Source organism: Erinaceus europaeus, chromosome 1, assembly GCF_950295315.1.
Source record: "Erinaceus europaeus chromosome 1, mEriEur2.1, whole genome shotgun sequence".
Taxonomy (NCBI): Eukaryota; Metazoa; Chordata; class Mammalia; order Eulipotyphla; family Erinaceidae; genus Erinaceus; species Erinaceus europaeus.
The window spans coordinates 24694983-24720806 of NC_080162.1; the positions used below are offsets into that span (position 1 = coordinate 24694983).

Sequence of the window (25824 nt, forward strand, 5' to 3'; positions counted from 1 at the left end):
ACTGCAAACTCTAGTGTAGTCCTGCTTTCAGGTATATATTTTGCAGTAGTTTATGGATACGTGTGCACATAAGCTCTCTCTCACAGAAGGAACCTCTAACTTCTGTACACAGATTCAATAATCAGTCTTGCTGAACAATTTAACAAATTGTTGTAGAAAAAGTGAGCTTGGTATTTCATATTACGGGGGGAAAAATGGAATACTACTCAGCTATTAAAAATGGTGATTTCACCATTTTCAGCTCATCTTGGATGGAGCTTGAAGAAATCATGATAAGTGAAATAAGTCAAAAATAGAAGGATGAATATGGGATGATCTCACTCTCAGGCAGAAATTGAAAAACAAGATCAGAAGTCTACATTAAAAAGCTCCTAACCAGAGGCCAGGTAGTGGTGCACCAGGTTAAGTGTTCACATTAAAGTGCACAAGAACCCAGGTTCAAGACCCTGGTCCCCACCTGCAGAGCGAAAGTTTCACGATTGGTGAGGCCGGGCTGCAGGTATCTCTCTCCCTCTCTATCTCTCCCAACCCTCTCAACTACTCTGTCTCTATCCCATAATAAATGAATAATAAAAAAAAATTTTTAAAGCTCCTATCCTGGGGCCTGGGAGATTGCACAGTGGTTATGCTAAAGATTTTCATGACTGAGGCTCTGAAGATCCCAGGTTCAATGCCCAGTAGTAGAGCTGAAGAGTGCTTGGGCAAGGAAACATACAAAACACAGGGGTATATGCACATGTTCACACACACACACACACACACACACACACACACACACGGGGAGATGGGGTGTACCTGTCTCATATGTATGAGGCCCTGGTTTAGATCTCTCACACAAACAAAAATATATAAACAAACAAACAAACAAACCACTTTCCCTTAACTTGAATCTCAATGAAAACAGATTGCCAAAGAAACTAACTTTCTGGAAGTACTCCTTAGTCTCCTCCCTCAAGTTTGCTACAAACTTCCAGATACTTCCAGAACTACACAGTAGTGAAACACTCTACTTTCTTGGCTGCCTTTCAGTAACTCTTTTGGAAGTTTCTAGAATGTAGCAGATGGAGACACTTCCTCTCCTGTGTTCCTGCCAAAGCACAAGACTTTCTCAAAATACTGGACTGGCTAAAGACTCTAGAATTTTCTTACTATTGAAACATATTTCTGCTATAATTTTTTCTTCATGAACAAATGTATTTCCAGAAAATACAAATGTTTTTGTTGTCCTAACAGAAGACTAATCAGGAACATGAGAAAATTTATGTCAGTTAAGAGATTATTATTTGTATTACTAAAAGATACTTTGTCATTAATGTTTGTCACCTTTCCTCATCCTTAAGCCTCAAATAAGTTAAAACTATTCTCCTACAGAAATTACTGGGGAGGGAACCTCAAAAGTTGTATCTTAATAATGATAGAAATCCAATATGACTTTTTATCTTACACCAGGCTGTAAAATAAATTCTGGATGGATAGATGAAAAAAAGATAAACTGATAAGCTATGATCACAAAACAAAAGTTACTGGATCTCTGAAAAGGGAATCTCTAAACTTAAATGAGAAAATATAGCCTATGTAAGCCAAATATATAAGCCAAATGTAGTTTCAATCCACAAAATAATTTAGAGGTATATACATGGAGAAACTATAAATTAGGGCTAATTTAATAAACACACACATCAACCAGAGTCCACTAAGATTTTAACAGATAGTGGATTAAGCACCAGAAAGTTACAAAAGTGCAACTATAGCTAATAAGCAAAACACTCACTACTGATTAACAGCACAAAAAATTAAAATATGCTGCCTTGGAGGTGGCACTGAACTCCCTCTCAAACATGAAGTCTCAAATTTGATCCCCAGTATCACATACAACAGTGTCACATACAACAGTGTCACATACAACAGTGTCACATACAACAGCTCTAGTTGTTTTTCTAACCCCCTAAATATTTTTTTAAATTTTTTTTAATATTTTATTTTATTTATTTATTCCCTTTTGTTGCCCTTGTTGTTTTATTGTTGTAGTTATTATTATTGTTGTCATCATTGTTGGATAGGACAGAGAGAAATGGAGAGAGGAGGGGAAGACAGAGAGGGGGAGAGAAAGACAGACACCTGCAGACCTGCTTCACCGCCTGTGAAGCGACTCCCCTGCAGGTGGGGAGCCGGGGTTCGAACCGGGATCCTTATGCCGGTCCTTGTGCTTTGCGCCACCTGCGCTTAACCCACTGCGCTACAGCCCGACTCCCCCCCCTAAATATTTTTTAAAGTATTCTGCACACCAAATGAACAATAAAATTAAACAAATCAACAATAAAAAAACCCTAAAATTCTTCAAGGTGGACAGAGGACCTAGTGGGGTTTGAATTGTTATGTGGAAAACTGAGGAATGTTACACATGTACAAACTATCATATTATATTTTACTGTTGACTGTAAACCATTAATTCCCCAGTAAAGAAGTTTTTTAAAAATCTTCAAGGTTTAAATTAAAATTAAAAACTAGTGGTCCGGGAGGTGGTGCAGCGGTTAAAGCATTGAACTGTCAAGCATGATGTCCCAAGTTCAATCCCGGGCAGCACATGTACCAGAGTGCTGTCTGGTTCTTTCTCTCTCCTATCTTTCTCATGAATAAATAAATAAAATATTTTTAAGTTAATTAATTAATTTTAAAACTAAGGGGCCTGATGGTAGCTCACCTGGTTAAGTGCTCACATTACAGTGACCAAGGACTCGGATTCAAGCCCCTGGTCCCCACCTGAAGTGGGGGAAGCTTCACAGGTGGTGAAGCAAGGCTTCAGGTATCTGTCTCTCTACCTATCAACCCCTTCACTCTCAATTTCCCTCTATCTCTATCCAATAATAAATAAATAACTTTTAAAAAAATTAAATCTTTCCTGATCCAGTTTTCTAGTCCTTTTCCCAACTATGACACCATTTCCCCAGACAATAACTTGGGTCCACCTGCATGTTAGATGTCAGGCTCAGGCCACAATCAAATATATCAATGCTGGTTTTAAAACCAATGCTGGTTTTAACTCACAGTTAAGTAAATAAATCTTTTTTTAAACCTTGGTACTGAGGTATATAATCTTTAATATTCTGAAAATCATAAAAAATAGATTAAACATTAAGAAATTAGCAATTCATACTTTAGATGGTTCCATTTATCACTTACTCGCTAGAAACCTTCCTATTTTATAACAACCTGCTTATAATATTCATTTCTGTCATAGCTGTAGATGTGCGTTAATAGTAGATACTATTATTCACATTTACATAACAGTAGATTCTTTATTCCTAAATGCTTCCTATCAGTGTTCAATGCCTTCTTTATTTATAGCTGCTGACTAGTAGTTCTTGGATCTTCTTACAGCTCCAATACTCAAAATAAACTTTCATGCCTAGAATGGAAAACTAAAAGGTTTTCTGTTAGCTTCAGTTTGTTTTTTGTTTTTCTGAAGAGGAGAAAGAAGACCAGCACCACACTGCTCGCCGTCCATGAAGTTCTACTGCTCAGTGTGGTGCCAGGGCTTGAACTCAAAGTCCCATACATGATAAGGTGTGTGCTCTGCTGTCAGGTGAGCTAGTTCCAAGCCTAGAAACTAATTTTTGTTTAATCTACTCTGCAAAGATGTATATGGGGCAAATTCACATATGGAGCTATAGTATTTTAAACACCATTTCTAACATGAAACGGTCATTTATTTTTCATGTCTTACTCTGGACATCGCACATTCCTAGCAGAATACCTAAACTAGCTCCTCTCTGGTATGTGATGAATTATAGGTCTGAGGTCCAAGAATAATTGACTTCAACTTCATCCCTCCCAAGGCTATTCTGAAAAAAGAAAAAAAAAAAACCACTTTGTTTTTCTTTTGCTCTTTTTTTTTTTTTTTTAAACAAAAGAACTGCTCAGTTCTGGCTTAAAGCAGTGCTGGGGATTGGATCTGGGACCCTGGAGCCTCAGGGATGAATGTCTTTGAATAACCACTATGTTATCTTTTTCATAATTCTTAAGTCTTTCTCTTCTTTTTCTCTTTATTTAAAATATTTGTTCACTTATTAATGAGAGAAATAGGAAGAGAGAGACACAGAAAAACAACCAAAGCATCACTCTGACACATGCAATGCCAGAGCTCCAACTTAGGCCCAAACCTCAAGTCCCTGTCCCTGCAGCATCTCACATGCAGTCCTTCCTTGTCTCTAATGTTCACGCCCTCTTAATGTTGGATTCAAATTCTTAAGGAAAACATATACAAAATAAAGTCACTCGTATGAGAGCAGGAGACCGAAGGATGCTTTAGTGTTGTGGAGTTTTTCTCTCTATGTCTCTGTCTTTCTCTTTCTATTTGAAAAAGTCAGCCTGGAGCAGTGAAGCCCTGGAGATGACAAAAAGAGAGAGAACATTTTAAGCCATCAGTAAAGATCATGTATAGAGAATCTCCTACCCACCCCTCACCCCTCACCAGCAGAAGCCAGGGGGACTGGCAGCCAGGAGAACCTGGGCCACAGAAAAGTCCAGGTGGAGGAAGATTCATCTTATAAACCTCCCGTTTTCCTCCAAACACAAAGGCACCAGAATACTACATTTGCAGAAAGTCTGAACGCCTGTTTTAGTGAAGCAACTGGAGAAAAGAGTTCAAAGGAATTCAACTATTTCACATTCTTACTTAAGCCCATCTGACCCGTAGTCCCACTACTGTTCCTTATTTGAAGGAGCACTATTTTGTTCCTCCTACTCTTATCCCTCCATTAAATTTTACTATCTCGCAACTGGAAAGTCTTGTTCCAGTTTCACAGGGAGAACCCATAGCTGGCACTACTTTCATTGAAAAGCTTTTAACAAGTTTGTAGGCTCTTTACATATACTTGTGTTGAGGCCGGTTTACATGCCCAGCGCTATCTGCAGAAACACTCAATATTGCCTTAAGATACCTATAGTTAGTTTCATATCACTTTTACCTTTAGAGTTTATAAACGGACTTGTGGTAGAGTATAAGTGGTATGTAAATTTCAGATACAGGATGTATTTGCATTTTCTAGCCTAGGGTCCATATCATCAATCAAACACATGCTCAGTGGATTTCAACAGGCTGAGAAGTGCCACTGTGTATCTCATGAAGTGGATATTCTTTTTCAGTCTAAAAGCAGTTCTTAAGTTTCAATTTGATTATTGTAAACAAGTAAAAACAGGGTAGTCTTTCCACTAAGAAATAAAGGTTCAGTGATCCAGGAGATGTCGCAGTGGTTAAAGCACTAGATAGACTCAAGCATGAGGCCCTGAGTTCAATCCCCGGTGGGATATGTGCAAGAGTGATTGATATCTGGCTCTTTGTCTCGCCTATCTTCTTCATGAATAAAGAAAATATTTAAAAAACAAAACAAAAAGAATCATATGAAAAAAATATATAAGATTAAGTAAATAAATAAAAGAAATGAATGTTCATAAGCCCTGTGGCTGCATCCCTGGAAGAACTCCAGCCTGCAATGAAAGTAGGATTGAATCTGGCGGCCCTTTGAAAGCCAGTGCTCATATAAAATTCAGCTCTGTAGCATTAGGAACGGTTAACATGCTGCCACGTAGACCAACTTGAACAACCTATGCGGTTATCTATCTATCTATTTATATAGCTTTCTTATTTCTTACACAAAGCTTTCTATTTTTAATGGTATTTTGCACTAAAATTTCTTTGCAGTAATTATAAGTTGTAGTGGGGCCAGGTGATGGCACACCTAGTTGAGCATACATGTTACAATGCTTGGAGCCCCCAGTCCTCACCTGCATAGGGAAAGCCTTGCAAGTGGTGAAGCATGGTGAAGCATGTCTGTCTCTCGCCTTCTCTTGATTTTCTGGCTGTCTCTACCCAATAAATAAAGATTTTGTAAAAATTTAAAAAATAAAAATTATAAGTTGTAGGATATATTTTACATTAGCTATCAGATCACAAAATGACCAGTGTAACTAACCTCTTAGCAAAGTTTTGGTTTTCCACATTTAAAAATGAATGCTCCAAGAAGTATTTCTCATCTAATACGCTGGCAGAATATGAAGTACAAGATATCAAAATCCAAATTTTTAGAGTCATAAAACCTGCCCCTCGCCCCAGCAGGAAACAAAAATTTAAAAAATCTTACGTTGATATTTGAGATCCTGAAATTACATTCACAGGCTCAAAGTGAAGGGGAAAAAACCACACACACACACAAATGTCCATTAAAACCTGTCTATTAAATGAAGGAAAAGCATTTAAAGTTGTTGACTTTCAGGTTCTTGAGTATTTTCTGGTTTAGGTATCCATTTCCTCCACAGATGCGTGATCTGAGAGAATTTCTCTATAAAAAATATTTTATAAGTTAAATTCCAGTGTTCCTGCTATGTGGGCTGAATAGCTCATCTGGTTATTTTAGGAAAAGACTAGCCTCATTCATAAGCATCAGCTTAACCTAAGAAGGAAAATAACGTTTCTTGCAAGAACCTTTCTCTTAAAAAATGAGCGAAAAGTGGATGAAGGCACAGTACTGCCACGTCTCTCCCCCTCCCCCACTCACGTAGCGGCCACTCCATCCCATCAGCACGCATTCCAGGGGAAAGTCAGAGAAACCAGAAACAGTTAAGCTGTAACTGGCAAGCCTCTCTGGCCTTTTAGATCAGCTCATAAAAGGAGATCTAGGAGCTTCTATAGCCCTTTCCTAACGCAAACCGGTGCAGAATTTCCACCCGATTTGAGTGCCTAAGACCTCAGTGTCTAAAAAAAAAAAAAAAAAACGGAATTCTATACATATATAAAAATAAATATAGGGCTGGGGAGTCAGCATAATGGTTAATGCAAAAAAGCCTTTCATGCCTGAGGTCATGCCAAAAAGTCCCAGGTTCAATCCCCAGCACCGCCATAAGCCAGAGCTGAGCAGTGCCTTGCTTTGTAAAAAATAAATACATAAATACATATATTTGTTGTTGATGTTTCGTTTTTTTTTCTTAGGTGCCCGGAATCAAACCCTGGGCCTCTTGCAAGTGGAAGAATGTGCTCTACCTAAATAAGCGCCATACCCCCACCCCCGGTGTCCTCCTTCCCCTCCCCTAAAAATACACACATTTTTCGGGGGGGCCGGGAGGGGGGTGGGGGTTGCAACTCATGCAATCCAACTCAAAATCCTCCACGGCCACGGAATGTACTTCACTTAGAACAGCGGCAAACTCTCGGCCCCGAGCAGATGTTGGGGTGGGGGGCTGCGCCCCTTCCAGATGCTGGGGGGCCGGAAGGCGCCGCGGTGACAGCCACTTCCTCCCCCAGCAGCCCCCGAAGCCGCGACACTCGAGCCCGCACGGATGAGTCCCCCACCTCAACTTCTGCTCGGCCCCACTCCCCACGCCCATGGCTTCCCCATTAACAAACAAAACAAAACAAAACAAAACAAAACAAAACAAAAAACAGGGTTCCAGTTTCTCAACTTTTTTTCAACTCTGCTCCGCGTCGCCACATGTTAACCAGACCCCCGGCCTCCCCGCCCCCGCGCCCCTCGCGCCTTTCAGTCGGGAGGACCAGGTATGAGAGGAGCTCGGGGAGCGGAGAAAAAAAAAAAAAAAAAAAAAAAAAAAAGCAACAGGGTGATCCTCCCCAGGAAGGCGCTTTCAAGAAAGTCCTGGCCCCCGGGGCGGGGACGGAGGCTGCCGCAGCCCCAACCACCAGACCCGGGGCGCCGAGCACGGGCGGCGGCGGGAGGAGACGCGCGGGCCGCGGGGCCCCAGCTCCAGAGAATTCGGGTCCCGACTAGGCTGAACGCAAGCCAGCCCGGCCCGGAATCAAGGCAGAGGCCAGCCCGCCTTGGCCGTCCGAGGGGGACTACGGCGGCCCACAGCCGCCCCGCAGCCACCCCCCAATCTCCGCGGTCCGGGGAGCGTCTCACCTGGGAAGCGGGAGCGGACGGCAGCGGAGCGGCTCCTCACGTCCCCGTCTCCAGTACCCGGGCCCGCTACCTTGTCCCGCCCGTCAAGCCGCTGGCAGCGCAACTGGGCAGCAGAGGGAGCCAGTTAGCCCTTTTATAACCTCTAGGCCGTGACCGCGGCGCGGGGGAGGAGGCGAAGGCAGCCCTCGTTCCGTACGTGAGCCGGATCACACCAGCGCATCGCCACTGCGCAGGCGCCCAGCCGCCACCTCCCTCCCGCCGGCCCACCCGCCGCCCACACCCGCGTTCCCCCAGGGCCCTGGAGTCAGCGGCCCACCCTGGAGGGTCGGGGAGAAATGCGCCTGCGTGGGGTTTGCGCCGCACTACCGTTACCCTGGTTACCTGGGGTTCTCCCCTTTGCAGAGGCTCTGCTGCGGGTTATTTTCGAGTCAGCCGCTGGGCCTCGATTTGCAAGCTACCGGCAGAGACTAATTTAGCAATGAGCAAAGGAACGTGGAAGCAGAGAAAATAATGCTTATTTTCACCCCATAAAGAATTTTAGGTGGTCTGGGAGGTGGCGTAATGTGGATAAACCATTGGACTATCAAGCTTGAGGTCCTGAGTTCAATCCCTTGCAGCACATGTACCAGGGTGAAGCCTGGTTCTTTCTCTCCTAACTTTTTCATGAATAAATAAACGAATTCCTAAGAAAAAAAGTGTTTTTGGTTCAGGTCAGGGGTAGATAGCATGATGGCTATGCAAAGAGACTCTTATACCTGAGGCTTGGAAGTCCCAGGTTCAGGCCCCAACACCACCATAAACCCGAGCTGAACAGTGCTCTGTTAAAAACAAAAAACAGGGCAGAGGGTAGATAGCATGGTTATACAAACAGACTCTCATGATCGAGGCTGCAAAGTCCCAGGTTCAATCCCCCTGTACTACCATAAGCCAGAGCTGAACAGTGCTGAAAAGTGTGGTCTGGGAGGTGGCGCAGTGACAAAACTTTGAACTCTCAGGCACGAGGTCCAGAGTTCAGCCCCAACAGCACATGTGCCAGAGTGATGTCTGGTTCTTTCTCTCTCCTATCTTTCTCATAAGTAAATAAAATCTTTTTTAAAAAAAAAATTGGGGCCTGGTGGTGGCACACCTGGTTGAGCTCACATGTGCAGGGACCTGAGTTCAAGCCCCCAGTCCCCACCTGCAGGAGGAAAGCTTCACAAGTGGTGAAGCAGGGCTGCAAGTGTCTCTCTGTCCCTCCCTTCCCTCTCAATTTCTGACTGTCTTTATCCAATAAATAAAGATAATAAAAATGTTTAATAAAAAAAACAAAAAACATTCAACAGCTGTTCTACAAACCACTATTTTCCCCAATAAAGTGATTTTTTAAAAAAAGAAGAATTTTGATCCATAATCCCAGGGGGATAAAGAACAGGGGCTGAGCGGATGGGACACAGAACTCTGGTGGTGAGAACTATATGGGAATTGTACCCCTGTTATTTTACAATTTTGTTAATCATTGTTAAATCACTGATAAATTTTTTAAAAGAAAAGAATGTTTATTTTATCCAATAAAGGAAGCCTCAGGTGGGAAATAATCTAACCTCTGTATCTCAACTCTCTTAGCCCAAAGGTATTTTGCTCTTGGCTCTACTGTTACTTTATGTGAACCTAACTTTATCTCCCACCTTTATACTTTATCAGTACACAATGGACTAATTGTTCCAGCGACAGATAATGAGATAATGTATGTTTAGTCTGTTGTGCAAACTCTGTCTGGTGTAACAGTGAGGATTAATTAACATATCTCAGTTTCCTCATCTGTAATATGGGAATGAGGGCAAGTAGCTCAAAAAGTGGTTTTGCGGGTTAAGTCAGACATGGTATAGAAAGTACTTAGCATATGAGCACTGAACTTCTCTGTTCCAGTCTCTTGGAAACAGAGCTGGCAGTCAGCTGAGGTAAAGAACAAACACCTCATCCCAGACCCCTGCAAGCGTCAACCCGACTTTGCCCTAGCATGTTATGACTGGGCCCTCCTCAATCGCTATCGAACAGGCCATGGCTGGCGCCGCTATGTTCCATCGCTGGGGAGCCAGAGACGACCCGAACTGCCCCTGCGGCTACAGACAGACTATGACCCACATAGTCAACGACTGCCTCCTCTCCAGATTCAAAGGAGGTCTCGAAACTTTACATCAGGCTCAACCTGACGTTGTTGACTGGCTACGGAAGTAGGGCAAACGCTAGAAGAAGAAGAAGCATATGAGTAGCACAAGTAAGTGATTTTGTAAATATTAAATTCTGTTGTAGTAGCATACAAGGCGCCCAATGTTGAGTTTAAATAATTTACTTTATTCTCAGGCAGCACACAATGAAGGAGATCATTTGCCCTTGTCAGTGAAAGGGAAGAATGACTTATCTAAGACTCATTATTCATTAAAAATTGTTTGTACCTCAGTGGACTATGATCTAATGCCAAGGATCCCTGGGCTCAGAGGGGTAGGGAGGAGGGGGCAAATGTGGGGGGTGAGGATCCAGAACCCTATGGTGAAGGAGAATGTGGGCTTAGTGGAGGGTGCTGACACCTCTCTTGGAAAGATGTGAAACTACGGCGTAAATGAACATTTTCTCACTGAAGTGTTTAGAAAAATGTTTCTAAGGGCCAGGGTGATAGCTCAAGTATGTTAAAGAGTGGGGTAGATATGGTTATGCAAAGACACTGTTATGCTCGAGGTTCCAAAGTCCTAGATTCAATCCGCCACACCACGATAAATTAGAACTGAGCTGTGTTCTGATTTTAAGAAAATGTCTGTTAGAGCAACAACTTGTATACCTTAGACTGCAGATTCACTCCTCGACACCACCTTAATGCAGAGCTGAGCAGTTGCTCTGATTCTCTTTCCCTCCCTTTCATTCTTTCTCATAATAAATACATACTTCAAGTTAAGATAAAATTTGTTTCTAAAGTTCTCCTTGTACGCTAAAATCTTATAATCATAACACTTGACTCTTATCTAGGGGGTGGGGTTGACCATATAGATAAGGAAGTAAAGAGAGGTTACTTTGAGAGCCCTGGACAGCCAGTAAATAAAAGTAGTGGTGTCTAACTCACTACTTCTCAATGGGGGGTCTGCAAGGTCAAAGTTATTTCATACTAAGACTATTAATGCCATTTCTACATAATGAAAATACAGAGGGGGTTTCCAGAAACTGCATAGCCTGTGATACTGCAATAGATTGACTGCAAAAGCATATATGAAAGTCTACTAGGTCAGACAATTAAGAGATTTACAGAAATGTAAAATAATGTCACTCTTCTCACTAAATTCTATTGCTTTAAAAAATAGCTACTTTTTATTTAAAATGTTATTAACATGTAAGAATTTATTCTATTTTTAGACGAATTAGTAAATGTTTCATGCACTTGTTTTAACTTCTGACACAGTAAATGTTTATAGTTATAACCCAACCCACATAAAAGCTTTTTGGAGTCCTCAATACTTTTTTAGGAATGTAAAATGATCATCAAAACAAAGCATTTGAAAATGAAAACAAGGAGTCTAAAAATTAAGCAAACATCTCTTCCTCTTAGGAAAAAAGTCTTTGTTCAAATGGAGCTGTCAGTCGTATATCCCCAGACCATATAGTGAGCCAAGGCTGACTGTTCACTATTTATCCACTAAATTAAATGACGCCACATACTGAGTCAGACTTACAATGTGCAGCTAAGGAAGATTCAACTTGAGGGACCCTCTGGTGCAAAAGAAGCCTTTGTAATATCTTCACACAGTCATATACTTTTGTGAAACTTGTGAAGGTAAGATAGTTTTAACTTCAGTCTCCAGACTGCTAATTCTTCCCTCACTGATATCCCACACATCGTGTTTTTTCCTTGTTATTGAAGTGGTTAGCAGGCATTCAAAACATTTAGCTGAATGGAAGATGAGTTAGGATACATTTGGTTTAAGTTTAGTGGGCTATATTTTTGTAAATCACAGTCACTTCCAAGTATAGTTAAGATCCTGGCCAGCTGTCCTCATGTAGGAGTGGCATCTAAGAATACTCCTACCACCCACTGTGGCACTCCACCCAGCACTGCAATCTGAAGGTGAAGGGACAGATATCTTTTTTTATTTATTTATTTTTTATTTAAGAAAGGATAAATTAACAAAACCATAGGGTAGAAGGGGTACAACTCCACACAATTCCCACCACCCAATCTCCATATCCCACCCCCTCCCCTGATAGCTTTCCCATTCTCTATCCCTCTGGGAGCATGGACCCAGGGTCACTGTGGGTTGCAGAAGGTAGAAGGTCTGGCTTCTGTAATTGCTTCCCTGCTGAACATGGACGTTGACTGGTTGGTCCATTCTCCCAGTCTGCCTCTCTCTTTCCCTAGTAGGGTGGGTCTCTGGGGAAGCAGAGCTCCAGGACATATTGGTGGGGTCTTCAGTCCAGGGAAGCCTGGTCGGCATCCTGATGGCATCTGGAACCTGGTGGCTGAAAAGAGAGTTAACATACAAAGCCAAACAAATTGTTGAGCAATCATGGACCCAAATCTAGGAATAGTGGAGAGGAAGTGTTAGGGGGGTACTCACTGCAAACTCTAGTGTACTTCTGCTTTCAGGTATATGTTTTGCACTAGTTTATGGATATGTGTGTACATACGCTCTCTCTCACAGAAACTGGTGTATATCTAGGTTTTGGGACTTTGTTAGAAAGTGAACCACCTGGGATGGAATTAGAGAATACTATGAAAGGAAAGGTCTCACCTGAGTAATGAAGCTGAAGGGTTGTCATTCCACACGTGACGTCTCTGGACACAATCTGCGCTGAAGCATGTTGAGGTGGCAGTCGTTGCGTTGATTAGGTTGCGATCGGCAGATGCAATATTATTTAATATGGATTGGAGGGCCAGATATCTTATAGCTATCCGCACTTGTTCTTTGGGTGAGCATCCAAAACTGAGACAGTGAAGTAAACCCAAGGTTGAAACTTAAAGAACCTATAACTCACCTATGGAAAATTCTTCAAATTGTTGGATATATAAAATTTTGAAGAAAAGATTTTTTTTAATTCTTTATTTATAAAAAGGAAACATTGACTAAACTATAGGATAAGAGGGGTACAACTTTGCACAATTCCCACCACCAGAACTCTGTATCCCATCCCCTCTTCATATAGGTTTCCTATTCTTTAACCCTCTGGGAGTATGGACCCAAGGTCATTGTGGGATGCAGAAGGTGGAAGGTCTGGCCTCTGTAATTGCTTCCCCGTTGAACATGGGCGTTGACAGGTCAATCCATACTCCCAGCCTGTCTCTCTCTTTCCCTAGTGGGGAAGGGCTCTGGAGAAGCCTACATTGGTGGGGTTGTCTATCCAGGGAAGTCTGGTTGGCATCATGCTAGCATCTGGAACCTGGTGGCTGAAAAGAGAGTTAACATACAAAGTCTAACAAATTGTTGAACAATCATGGACCTAAAGGCTGGAATAGAGCCAATGAAGTGTTGGGGGGTCCTCCATTTTGTAGATAGCTAGTAGGCATATTTTAGTTATATTTCAAAGGGCCTGTAGCTATACTAGTGTTTTTTTGTTTGTTTGTTTTTGCCTGAGCCTGAAATCTGATATGCAGGTGTATCCAAGTGAAGGAAAGATTTAATGAATGCTTACCTACCCAATAAAAGGGGGGAGCAGGGAAAACATTATAATGATTATGCAAAAAGACTTTTTAAAAAACTTTTTTATTTTATTATATTTATTTTCCCTTTTGTTGTCCTTGTTTTTATTGTTGCTGTTGTTATTAATGTCATTGTTGTTGAATAGGACAGAAAGAAATGGCGAGAGGAGAGGAAGACAGAGAGGGGGAGAGAAAGACAGACACCTGCAGACCTGCTTCACTGCCTGTGAAGTGACTACTCTGCAGGTGGGGAGCTGGGGGCTCCAACCCGGATCCTTACTCTCCGGTCCTTGCGCTTTGCACCACATGCACTTAACGCGCTGCGCCACCGCCCGACTCCCGCAAAAAGACTTTCATGCCTGAAGCTTCAGGGTCCCAGGTTCAATCTCTGGCACCACCATATGCCAGAGTTGAGCAGTTGAGCAGTTGAGCAATGATCTGAACTATTTCTCTCTCTCTCTCTCTCTACTTATCTATCTTCTCTCTCTCTTTCTCTCTTTCTAACTGTATTTCTCATTAAAACAGGTAAGTAAATATTTTTAAAATGTGCCCTGACCTGTTGTGTTGTTTTGTTTTGTTTTTAATAGAGGCAGAAAGAAGGTGAAAGAGAGGAAGGCATTGAAGCTTCTTTCAATGTTGTAAAGGCCAGACTCAAATGTGGGTTTTGCACATGGCAAAGTGGCACACTATGCAAGTGAACTATTTTGCTAGTCCGCCCCTGAATTCTCCTAAGTCACATATTAATTATTTGGGAATTCCCAAATATAACAACAATCCTAAAATTTTACATGGCACTGTCAACAATAAGTTATGAAACTAAATTTATAATCCATCTTTAACAATATTCTTTGGTTGCCCAAAATATAACACTTCATTTCAAATCTACAGTGAAATTGAGTTGATCACTTCTGCTTGGCTAGTATCAAGATGAAAGATACTTTGATGAGTGGGAGAAAAGTGGCTTGCTTCCCGTCTGAATAGCAGGACAATAAAGCAAAATAAGCCTGACTTTAAGGGAGTGGGGCAGTAGCGCAGGGGGTTAAGCGCACGTGATGCAAAGCGCAAGGATCAGCATAATGATCCCCAGGCTCCCCCACCTGTGAAGCAGGTTTGCCAATGTCTATCCTTCTCTCCCCTTCTCTATCTTCCCCTCCTCTCTCCATTTCTCTCTGTCCTATCCAACAAAGACAACATTAATAACAACAATAATAACTACAACAATAAAACAACAAGGGCAACAAAAGGGAATCAATAAAATAAATATTAATTCTGACTTTAAGCCATTAAGAATTCTCTTCTTCATGCATCTGAAAAAGTTGAAGTTGTTCCTCAGAAGATCACTATTTTATTAGAAACATGTTACAAGTCCCATATTCTTTTTTTTTAAGATTTATTTTATTTATTCCCTTTTGTTGACCTTGTTGTTTTATTGTTGTAGTTATTGTTGTTGTTGTTGTTGTTGGATAGGACAGAGAAATGGAGAGAAAAGGGGAAGACAGAGAGGGGGAGAGAAAGATATCTGACACCTACAGACCTGCTTCACTGCCTGTTCTTCTTTCGTTTGCCACTGCCTGTGAAGTGACCCCTTGCAGGTGGGGAGCCAGGGCTCCAAACGGGATCCTTACACTGGTCCTTGTGCTTTGCGCCACCTGCACTTAACCCGCTGTGCTACAACCTCCCAAGTTCCATATTCTTTTTTTTTCTTTTTTATTTAAGAAAGGATTAATTAACAAAACCATAGGGTAGGAGGGGTACAATTCCACACAATTCCCACCACCCAATCTCCATATCCCACCCCCTCCCCTGATAGCTTTCCCATTCTCTATCCCTCTGGGAGCATGGACCCAGGGTCATTGTGGGTTGCAGAAGGTAGAAGGTCTGGCTTCTGTAATTGCTTCCACGCTGAACATGGGCGTTGACTGGTCGGTCCATTCTCCCAGTCTGCCTCTCTCTTTCCCTAGTAGGATGGGTCTCTGGGGAAGCAGAGCTCCAGGACATATTGGTGGGGTCTTCAGTCCAGGGAAGCCTGGCCGGCATCCTGATGACATCTGGAACCTGGTGACTGAAAAGAGAGTTAACATACAAAGCCAAACAAATTGTTGAGTAATCATGGACCCAAATCTTGGAATAGTGGAGAGGAAGTGTTAGGGGGGTACTCACTGCAAACTCTAGTGTACTTCTGCTTTCAGGTATATATTTTGCAGTAGTTTATGGATACGTGTGAACTCTCTCACAGAAACTGGTGTATATCTAGGTTTTGGGACTTTGTTAGAATGGAATTAGAGTATACTATGAAAGGAAAGGTCTCACCTGAGTAATGAAGCTGAAGGGTTGTCATTCCACACGTGAAGTCTCTGGACACAGTCTGAAGTGAAGCATGTTGAGGTGGTAATCGTTGTGTTGGTTAGGTTGTGATCGGCAGATGCAATATTATTTGATATGGATTGGGAGAGGCATAAGAGAAAGTGGGCCCTATACAATGGTTCCAGGACTGGGGGAAGTAGAGGCTCTATAGTGGAGATGTGACCAGGTTGCATTGGATCGACCTTCTCGTGGTGCATCCCGTGAGTACCCATTCATTGGGGAAACTGACGATCCTTCCTAGCCGACTGAATCCACATGGATCCCAGTCACTTTCAAAGCCAGCAACAAGCAGCTCCTGACAGCTTTCAACCTGATGCTGTTGACTGGCTATGGAAGAGGGGCAAAGGCTAGAAGAAGTGGAGATGTGAGGTTCCTGCTGTCTTAGGGTTCAAAAAGACAATCGATAGTTAATGTTATCATTACATTATTTGGTAATTGGGTTAACTTTGAAAAGTCCTTTTGTTTGGGTTTGCTGTACAGTACCCAGTATCTTGTATATAGCTGTGCTATTGGTTGCTTCTGATCTACTTGGTCTAGGCTTTTGAGAGAGTCTGCATATCAATTACACAGCCTATATATTAAAAAGATTCAGTTTGTGTTTTGAAAAACTTCGAGACATACAATTAATTTTCCCCCTCTCATATTAATTAACTAGTGATTTGCATGACTACATTTTACTAGGAGTGTACATAAACACCATTCCCACCACCAAAAGACTGTGACCCATCCCTCCCACCCACTCCCACCCCCCACTGGCCCAGGAAGCTGCATGTCTACCCCTCTCCACAGGGTTTTTACTTTGGTGCCCTAAGTTCCATATTCTTAAGGAAAAACTACTGTGTATTCCATATTCTTAAGGAAAAACTACTGTGTAGCTATGGTAACAATGAACAGAAGTGATTTTAAACTTTGTTAATACATCAATAGCTCAACCTTGTGCAGAAACCTCTAAAAACCAGCCAGTCAGTTGTAGCCTCCTACTTTTAAAATCAATGGAATAGTAACAAAGTTACAGCTGGTAAGCACATCTCTGAGACATTGCCAATTGTGAACACTTAGTGCAGAGAAAGCAAGCTTCTACAGCTAATGTCAGCTGTTTCCCACCTTGGAAAATCATCCAATCCCTCAACTGCACCTTTTGAAAACTATTATGGAGAATCAGCAGAGATTGTATCTAACATGCATAAAATATAGTAATACTTAACAAAATAATAACATAACAAATCAAGTTTTATTTCACATTTTGAATGATGGTTTCTTCCTTTGACATTGAGTACCAGCATAGAAGATAGACCTCATTATTGAAGGCAGTATTAATTATAGTGCATTTTATATATGAAACAATTAGAAATCACTTGAGGGAATGGATGTGTTGAGTTATATTGTGAGGATTATAAAATACTACATATTTGAGAGTTAGGAAAGTGAATAAAGTGATTTGATTAAATAGGTAATAGTGGCTAGGTTATTTTCAGCAGGGGACTAAAATGATGGAAGCAATACCCCCCCCCAACATTTTATCTGCACTATTCCAGCCTTTAGATCCATAATTGTTCAACAATTTGTTTGGATTTGTATGTTAACTCTTTTTTCAGCCACCAGGTTCCAGATGCTAGCATGATGTCAACCAGACTTCCCCAGACAGAGGACCCCACCAATACGTCCTGGAGCTCCAATTCCCCAGAGCCCCACCCTACTATGGAAAGAGAGAGGCAGGCTGGGAGTATGGATTGACCTGTCAACGCCCATGTTCAGGGGGGAAGCAATTACAGAAGCCAGACCTTCAACCTTCTGCATCCCACAATGGCCTTGGGTCCATACTCCCAGAGGGATAGAGAATAGGAAAGCTATCAGGGGAGAGGATGAGATATGGAGATTTGGTGGTGGGAATTGTGCAAAGTTGTACCCCTCTTATCCTATGGTTTTGTTAATGTCTCCTTTTTTAAATAAATAAATAAAAAGAAATACACTAGGAGGTGGGGAGGAGAGGTCCACAGAGTTAAGCACACATTTTACCATGCCCAAGGACCTAGGATCAAGCACCTCCACCCCCACCCCCACCCCTGTAAACTTCACTATCAGTGAAGCAATGCCACAGATGTCTCTCTTTCTCTCCCTCTCTGTTTTCCCCTCCTCTCTCAATTTCTCTCTGTCCTATCAAACAACAACAGCAACAACAATAACAACAGCAGCAACAAAAATCACAACAACAATGGAAAAAATGATAGCCTCTAGGAGCAGTAGATTCACAGTACAGGCACTGAGCCCCATCCATGGATAACTCTGGAGGCAACAATATAAATAAATAAATAAATAAATGAATGAATAAGGAATAGGTGATCCAGGAGGTGGTGCAATGGATAAAACATTAGACACTCAAGCTTGAAATCCTGAGTTCAATCCCAGGCAGCACATGTACCAGAGTGATGTCTGGTTCTTTCTCTTTCTCCTATCTTTTTCATTAACAAATAAATAATAATTTTATATTTATTTTATTTATTTATTCCCTTTCATTACCCTTGTTGTTTTACTGTTGTAGTTATTATTGTTGTCGTTGTTGTTGGATAGGACAGAGAGAAATGGAGAGAGGAGGGGGAAGACAGAGAGGGAGAGAGAAAGACAGACACCTGCAGACCTGCTTCACCGCCTGTGAAGTGACTCCCCTGCAGGTGGGGAGCCTGGGCTCGAACCGGAATCCTTTCGCCGGTCCTTGCGCTTTGCGTGGCGCCACCTGCGCTTAACCCGCTGCGCTACAGCCCGACTCCCAATAAATAATATTTTTAAAAAATAAATAAATAGAATAAACTGGAACTAGAAGGAACATACCTCAACAAAAATGGCCATGTGTGATAAATCTATAACTAGCATAATATTCAATGAAAGCTTTTAAAAACATTTTAAATTTATTTTTAGTGATAACCATTATGCTATCTACCCCCACCTGAAACTTTTTTTTTATTAAGATCAGAAACAAAACAAGAATATTCACTTTCATCACTACTGTTCAACACAGACCTGTAATTTCTAGCAAGATGAACCAGGCAAAGAAAAGGTATTAAAAGAATCTACATTAGGAGAGAAATTAAAATGTCACTACTTGCAGATGACAAGAATACTCATTTAAAAACTTCTTAAGATATTATAAAGAATAAATTCAGTAAAGTGACAATGTACAAAATCAATATACATAAACCTGTTGAACTTCTATACATAATGAGTTGGAGATGATAATTAAGGAAGCAGTTCCATTTACAACTGTACCCACAAATGGTAAAAATATCTTGAAGCAAATTTATCAAAAAAAGGGATGAGCAGGGAGTCGGGCGGTAGCGCAGTGGGTTAAACGCACATGGCACAAAGCGCAAGGATGGATTAAGGATCCCGGCTCCCCACTTGCACAGTGGTTGCTTCACAGGTGGTGAAGCAGGTCTGCAGGTGTCTGCCTTTCTCTCCCCCTCTCTGTCTTCCCCTCCTCTCTCCGTTTCTCTTTGTCCTATCCAACGATGACGACATCAATAACAGCTACAACAATAAAACCGCAAGGGCAACAGAAGGGAATAAATAAATATTTTTTTAAAAGAATTTTTTGAAGAAAGGGGGGATGAGCAGTGATGCACCTGGTTAAGCACACATGTTCTCGTGAGTATCAACCTGGGTTTGAACCCTTCATCCCCCACCTGCTAGGGGGAAGCTTCACAAGTGATGAAGCAAGTACTAGGCTGCCATCTCTCTCTCTCCTTCCCTCTCTATCTCCTCTCTTCTCAATTTCTCTGTTCTACGTGAATAGTTTTGAATAGGTGGTATTGCTGTTTTGAAGATGAAAAGAGAAGCTATGAGCCAAGAAATTAGAAAAGGCAAGGAAACAAACTTTCCACTAGAAACTCCAGAAAGAGATGCTGGAAAGTGTCCCTGGAAAGTGTCTCCTTTGTCCTATGCTCAGCTGGGGTTTGAGTGCGTTCCCTACTGCACCACTGCTGTTATGCCTTTCCCTTTTTCCTTGGCTTGCTGTCTCAGTCACTTTTTCTTTCTGAAAAAAATCAGCTCAGAGCAGGGAATATATATATATACATATATGAACATAACATCACAGTTAATGTTTTATTTTAGGTTCAATGAGACCCAGCAGGTGGAGACTGGGGACTTGAACTCCAGTCCTTGTACACTGTAACATCTATGTTCAACTGAATGTAAGATATAAGTATGGTGATTGGCACTTGTTAGTATAAACAAAACCCCTTCTGTGTCACCTTTTCTCCCTTTTATTTTCTTCTATCTTACAAAACAAAAGCTTTAAGCCACAGGAGAAAATTGAACAAACCAAACTTTCTGGGCCCTAGGGGAAGATCCTTTGTAGACAGAGGAAGGATAGATTAGTTCCCTATCTGGGGGGAGAGGCAGAAGACCCTGTTGTACCCTCTATCCTACACTGATAGCAAACTTAGATCCTTTCCTGCTGAGGGAAGAGCAGGAAATTCTTGCCTGATAGTGGCATATAAATAAAAGGTTGACTTTCACTGAAAGAAAAGACTACAGAAGTTCCACTTCCTAAGGGTCAAGCACACAGGACCAGTAATGAATAACACTAGACCAGAAAAACAGAACAACCATTAATTAATTAATTAATTTTTCAGAGCACTGTTCAGCTCTGGCTTATAGTCATGCCTGGGACCTTGGAGCTTATGTTATCTCCCAGGCTCAGAGCAATTACTATCACAAATCCAGTCTAATGTTAAGTGCAGAAAAAGAGACCCTCAGTGCCGTAAGAATGCAGAGACAGGGAACCAGGTGGTGGCGCACCTAGTTAAGTACACATATTTCAGTGAGCAAGGATTCAGGTTCAAGCCCCTGGCCCCGACCTGTAGGGGAGGAAGCTTCATGATCTGTGAAGCAGGGCTGCAGGTGTCTCTCTGTCTCTCTCCCTACCTCTTGATTTCTGACTGTCTCTATCCAATAAAGAAATAAAGATAATTTAAAAAAAATTTTAAAAAGAATGCAGACAATTAAAAGTCAAGAAGGAAGTGGAATACCAGAAAAACTCTGGCACCCTGACTATGAAACAAGGAAATAGCACCCTCCTGCTAAAAGAATTTGAAGTCTGTTTTATAATGAAGGTAACCATAGCAACAGCAAAACTTCAGCCCAGCTCAGCTCAGCTCCCAACTAGATTGATCCAACTCCCCACATTAGCAACCTGATAGAAAAAAGAGATATGCTCATTGCCAGATGTGGACACCACTTATTTACTTCCCAGAAAATAGTACTGTTCTGCACACAATGTCCAGCATACACTAAAAAACAGTGAGTTACACAAGATAAACAAGCAATGCAACAATCCATTGTCAAGAGGCAAAGTAGTCCACAATGGGTAATCAGAGAGGTTGGACCTCTCAGATAAGGACTTCAAATTAGCTAGTGGGAGAAAAAAAAAAAAAAAAAAAAGCTTAACAAAATGTATGAAGACTTGGGGGATTTCAGTAGAAAGACAAAAATACAAGTCAAATGAAAATATTAGAGGGAAAACTCCCAAGACATTTAGAAATGAATAGTTATTTTGATTGCCTCAGCAGTGTACTCACACGGCTGAGAAAAGATCAAGTCATCCAAGCCAATGTACAAAGAGAAGAAATAGTAAAAAAACAAACAGAATAGAACACTCAAAAACTTGGAGACAATATCCTGGTTAGAACCTTCGCAACAGCTGCTATGGAACTTTTTACCTTCACACTCTTTTCTTTTCTCCACCCCCTCTCCTAGCCATTTCCTTTTCTGACCTGCCACTTTCGTTTCAAAAGATATAAAGGCGTTGTCTCTGATCAATAAAGGCATTGCGTTGTGCTCCTGCTCAGCCACAGGTTCCTGGTCTCTTCTTTCTCCAGTGACACTAGCCAGCATGGTTCTTTCTCTCTCTTCCTTCTATCTTTCTCATTACTAAATAAAATCTACAAAAAAGAAAAAAGCAAGAAAAGAAAAAGGAAAACAGTTCCATATCCTTTATGAAACAGAAATTTAGTTCAAACCAAGAGAGCAGTGGAGAACTGATTCGGAGCCTTTTCTAAAATGTTTCATAATTCTAATAGTCAGGTACTACAGTAAGTTAAGACATTTGTGAAATTTAAGAAAACTCAAATTTTTTTAAACCAATAAGAGATTTTATTGATGTATCTGACATTTAACTATTTAATTCCATAAATCATCTTACTGGCCACATTTTATGTGGGAGTAAACTGTTACATAGTCTACAATTTGATGTATTTTATTATTTTTGGATTATTCTTTGTCATTATCTCTGCAAATATTTATTTTCCACCATGGAATTTTTGATTTAACTTTGTGCTTGTAGGAGCCAACTAAAATTTTTTTTCCTTTCTTTTCCTTCCTTCCTCTCTTCCTTCTTTTATTTTTATTTTTATTTTTTACCAGAGCACTGCTCAAGTCTGGCTTATAGTGGTGCAGGGGACTGCAACTGGGCCTTGAAGCTTCAGGCAAGAAAGTCTTTTTGCAAAAGCACGGTCTCCCTCACAACAATTATTATTATTATTATTATTATCATTATTATTATTATTATTTGATAGAGGATATAAGAAGAAAAGAGAGAGACAAAGGGGGAGGGATAGATATTTCAGCACTATCCTCATGAGTCTTCTATTTTATTTTATTTATTTTTAGTTTTCTATTGTCTTTACTTATTTATTGGATAGAGAAATAAGGACAGAGAGGAAAAACACAAAGCAAAACTTGGTTATGGTATATTGCACCAAAGCAAAGGACTCTGGGAAAGGAGGAAGAAGGAGGGAGCAGAAAAAAACATGAAGTTCTGTTGCATGGTGCTGGTGGGGGTGGGGGAGTGATTGTACCCAAGTTTCTTTTCTTTTTTTAGAAAAAAAAAATTATTGTCTTTATTTACTTACTTACTGGATAGAGACAGCCAGAAATTGAGAGGGAAGGGGGGTGGTAGAGAGGGAAAAACAGAGACACCAGCAGCCCTGCTTCACCACTCATGAACCTTTCCCCCTGCAGGTGGACACAGGGGGCTTGAACCTGGGATCTTGTGCATTGCAACATGTGCACTCAACCAGATGCACCACCACCAGCCTGTACCCATGTTTCTACAACTACACTGTAACCCATTAAACTCCAATAAAAAGATTGGGGGGTAAAAAAAAAAAGTTTGACATATATAGAAATAGATACATTGATAACTTTTGAAAATAATGAGGTCATCTCTTTTGCTTTATCTTGGATTAAACGTGAAGGAATCATGTTCAGTGAAATAAGCCAGGAGGACAAATACAGGATGATCTCAATTTGTTTAAGGCCCCAGCTCCCCACCTGCCCCCAGCTTCCCACCTTCACAAGTAGTAGCTCCTCCTCTCTGTCTTCCCCTCCTCTCTCCATTTCTCTCTGTCCTATCCAACAATAATGGCAACAATAATAACAACAGCAATGATAAACAACAAGGGTAACAAAAGGGGAAAAAATAGCCTCCAGGAGCAATGGATTTGTAGTGTAGGTACGGAGCTCCAGCAATAACCCTGAAGGCAAAAAAAAAAAAAAAAAAAAAAAACCCACACATTTAGGAAATAAAGAAAGGGAAAATACAAGGTGCAACTTGCAACAAAGCTGAGGACTTGAGGGGAGGAGGAATGACATAAACCCACGCTGATCAGTGCTCTGGCAGGAAAAAGGGGGAAAAAAAAACCTATTTGGGAAGAGGGAGAAAAATGAATGAAGTATACTACACTTTGAAGACAAGGACAAGAACTCCCAGCGTGTATGGCATCACTGGCTACCCAAACATACATAGCTAGTTGCCAGGGACTTAGGCACTGAAGACATCCTCAGGTATTCTCACCTTTATTTTTTGCCCCAGGTAAAACAAGATAATATTCTACTGTAAACCATCTTACAAAAAGAACTTGCAATTCCTCTCCAAGTTTTCCCTGGTGTACCTTACATCCTAATTTCTATCCCTATAACTGTCAAAGACTGAGTAGATGAGCTTCTGTCTCACATACTTACATGCTGATGAACACATAACCATGCACACCTGTATGAAAATAGTTAATTTTTAAGTTGAGGGCAATAGTTAAGTTATTAATGACAGGACCTGGCTGCCAGAGACCCCAGGCTCAATCTTTGGCACTGCCATTATCAGAGCTGAATAGAGTTCTGATTTCTTTCCCTTATAAAAGCCAACCAATAAATATTTTTAACTTCTTTATTGGGGGATTAATGTTTTACATTCAACAGTAAATATAATAGTTTGTACATGCATAACATTACTCAGTTTTCCACATAACAATACAACCCCCAATAGGTCCTCTGTCATCTTTTTTGGACCTATATTCTTCCTCCCACACCCCCCACCCACCCCCAGAGTCTTTTAATTTGGTGCTATACGCCAACTCCAGTTCAGGCTCTACTTGTGTTTTCTCTTCTGATCTTGTTTTTCAATTCTGCCTGAGAGTGAGATCATCCCATATTCATACTTCTGTTTCTGACTTATTTCACTTAGCATGTTTTTTTTTAATTAATTTATTTATTTTCCCTTTTGTTGCCCTTACTGTTTTTTCATTGTTATAGTAGTTATTATTATTGTTGTTGTCATTAATGTCATCATTGTTACATAGGACAGAGAGAAATGGAGAGAGGAGGGGAAGACAGAGAAGGGGAGAGAAAGACCTGCAGACCTGCTTCACTGCCTGTAAAGTGACACCCCTGCAGATGGGTAGTCGGGGGCTTGAACCATGATCCTTATGCAGGTCCTTGTGCTTTATGCTACATGCACTTAACCCACTGTGCTACCGCCCCACTCCCAACATGATTTATTTCAAGCTCCAAGATGGGCTGAAAATGGTGAAGTCACCATTTTTAATAGCTGAGTAGTAGTCCCTTGTGTATATAGACCACAACTTTCTCAGCCACTCATCTGTTGTTGGACACCTGGGTTGTTTCCAAGTTTTGGCTATTACAAATTGTGCTGCCAAGAACATATGTGTACATAGATCTTTTTGGATGGGTGTGTTGGATTCCTTAGGATATCTCCCAGGGAGAGAAATTGCAGGATCATAGGGTAGGTCCATTTCTAGGCTTCTGAGAGTTCTCCAGACTGCTCTTCACAGAGGCTGGACCAATTTACATTCCCACCAGCAGTGCAGGAGGTTTCATTTGACTCCACAACCTCTCCAGCATTTGTTGTTGCTTCCTGAAGTCATTCTAGTCCTGCCTTGTTGCAGTCCCAGGTGATCTCCTTTGGTATTCCTAGTTGACCTGGGAGAGGAGAGGAGAGAAACACCCAATAAATATTTTTAAGTAACTACTGATGGCAGAGACAATATGATACTTATCATGGTATTCTCAGTTTTAGTATGATGCCTGGCACATGACAGGATTGCAATAGTGTATGTTTAAGGAATTGTCGGGTTGTGATGCAACCTGACAAGGATTTAATAAGCATACCTTCACATACATCATTATTTTTACCACCAGAAGGCAGACTGAGATTTAATAACTTGAGTCTCAAACTGAGGCCATAAAAGTGTACTGGTTTTTCTTTTTGAGATTTTTTTTTAATTTCTTTATTGGGGAATTAATGTTTTACATTCAACAGTGAATACAATAGTTTGTACATGCATAACATTCCTCAGTTTCCCATATAACAATACAACCCCTACTAGGTCCTCTGTCACCCTTTTTGACCTGTATTCTGCCCCCATCCACCCCAGAATCTTTTACTTTGGTGCAATACGCCAATTCCAAATGAGTACTGTTTTTTTTTTTTATTTTATTTATTTATTCCCTTTTGTTGCCCTTGTTGTTTTATTGTTGTAGTTATTATTGTTGCTGTCGTTGTTGGATAGGACAGAGAGAAATGGAGAGAGGGAGGGCAAGACA

At 41.1% G+C, this 25824-nt stretch overlaps 1 protein-coding gene across 2 annotated transcripts in view; it reads right to left on the reverse strand.

The window, feature by feature from the left end:
* P4HA1 (prolyl 4-hydroxylase subunit alpha 1) overlaps positions 1–8134 on the reverse strand; it is a 73569-nt gene extending 65435 nt beyond the window's left edge. Inside the window, exon 1 of one of the 2 annotated variants that reach the window (XM_060203259.1) lies at positions 7911–8134. The gene's annotated coding sequence lies outside the window, so the exon portion shown is untranslated. The remainder of the gene's footprint in view (positions 1–7910) is intronic. The other variant, XM_060203193.1, reaches the window with a different exon arrangement.
* Between the last annotated feature and the right edge of the window lie 17690 nt (positions 8135–25824).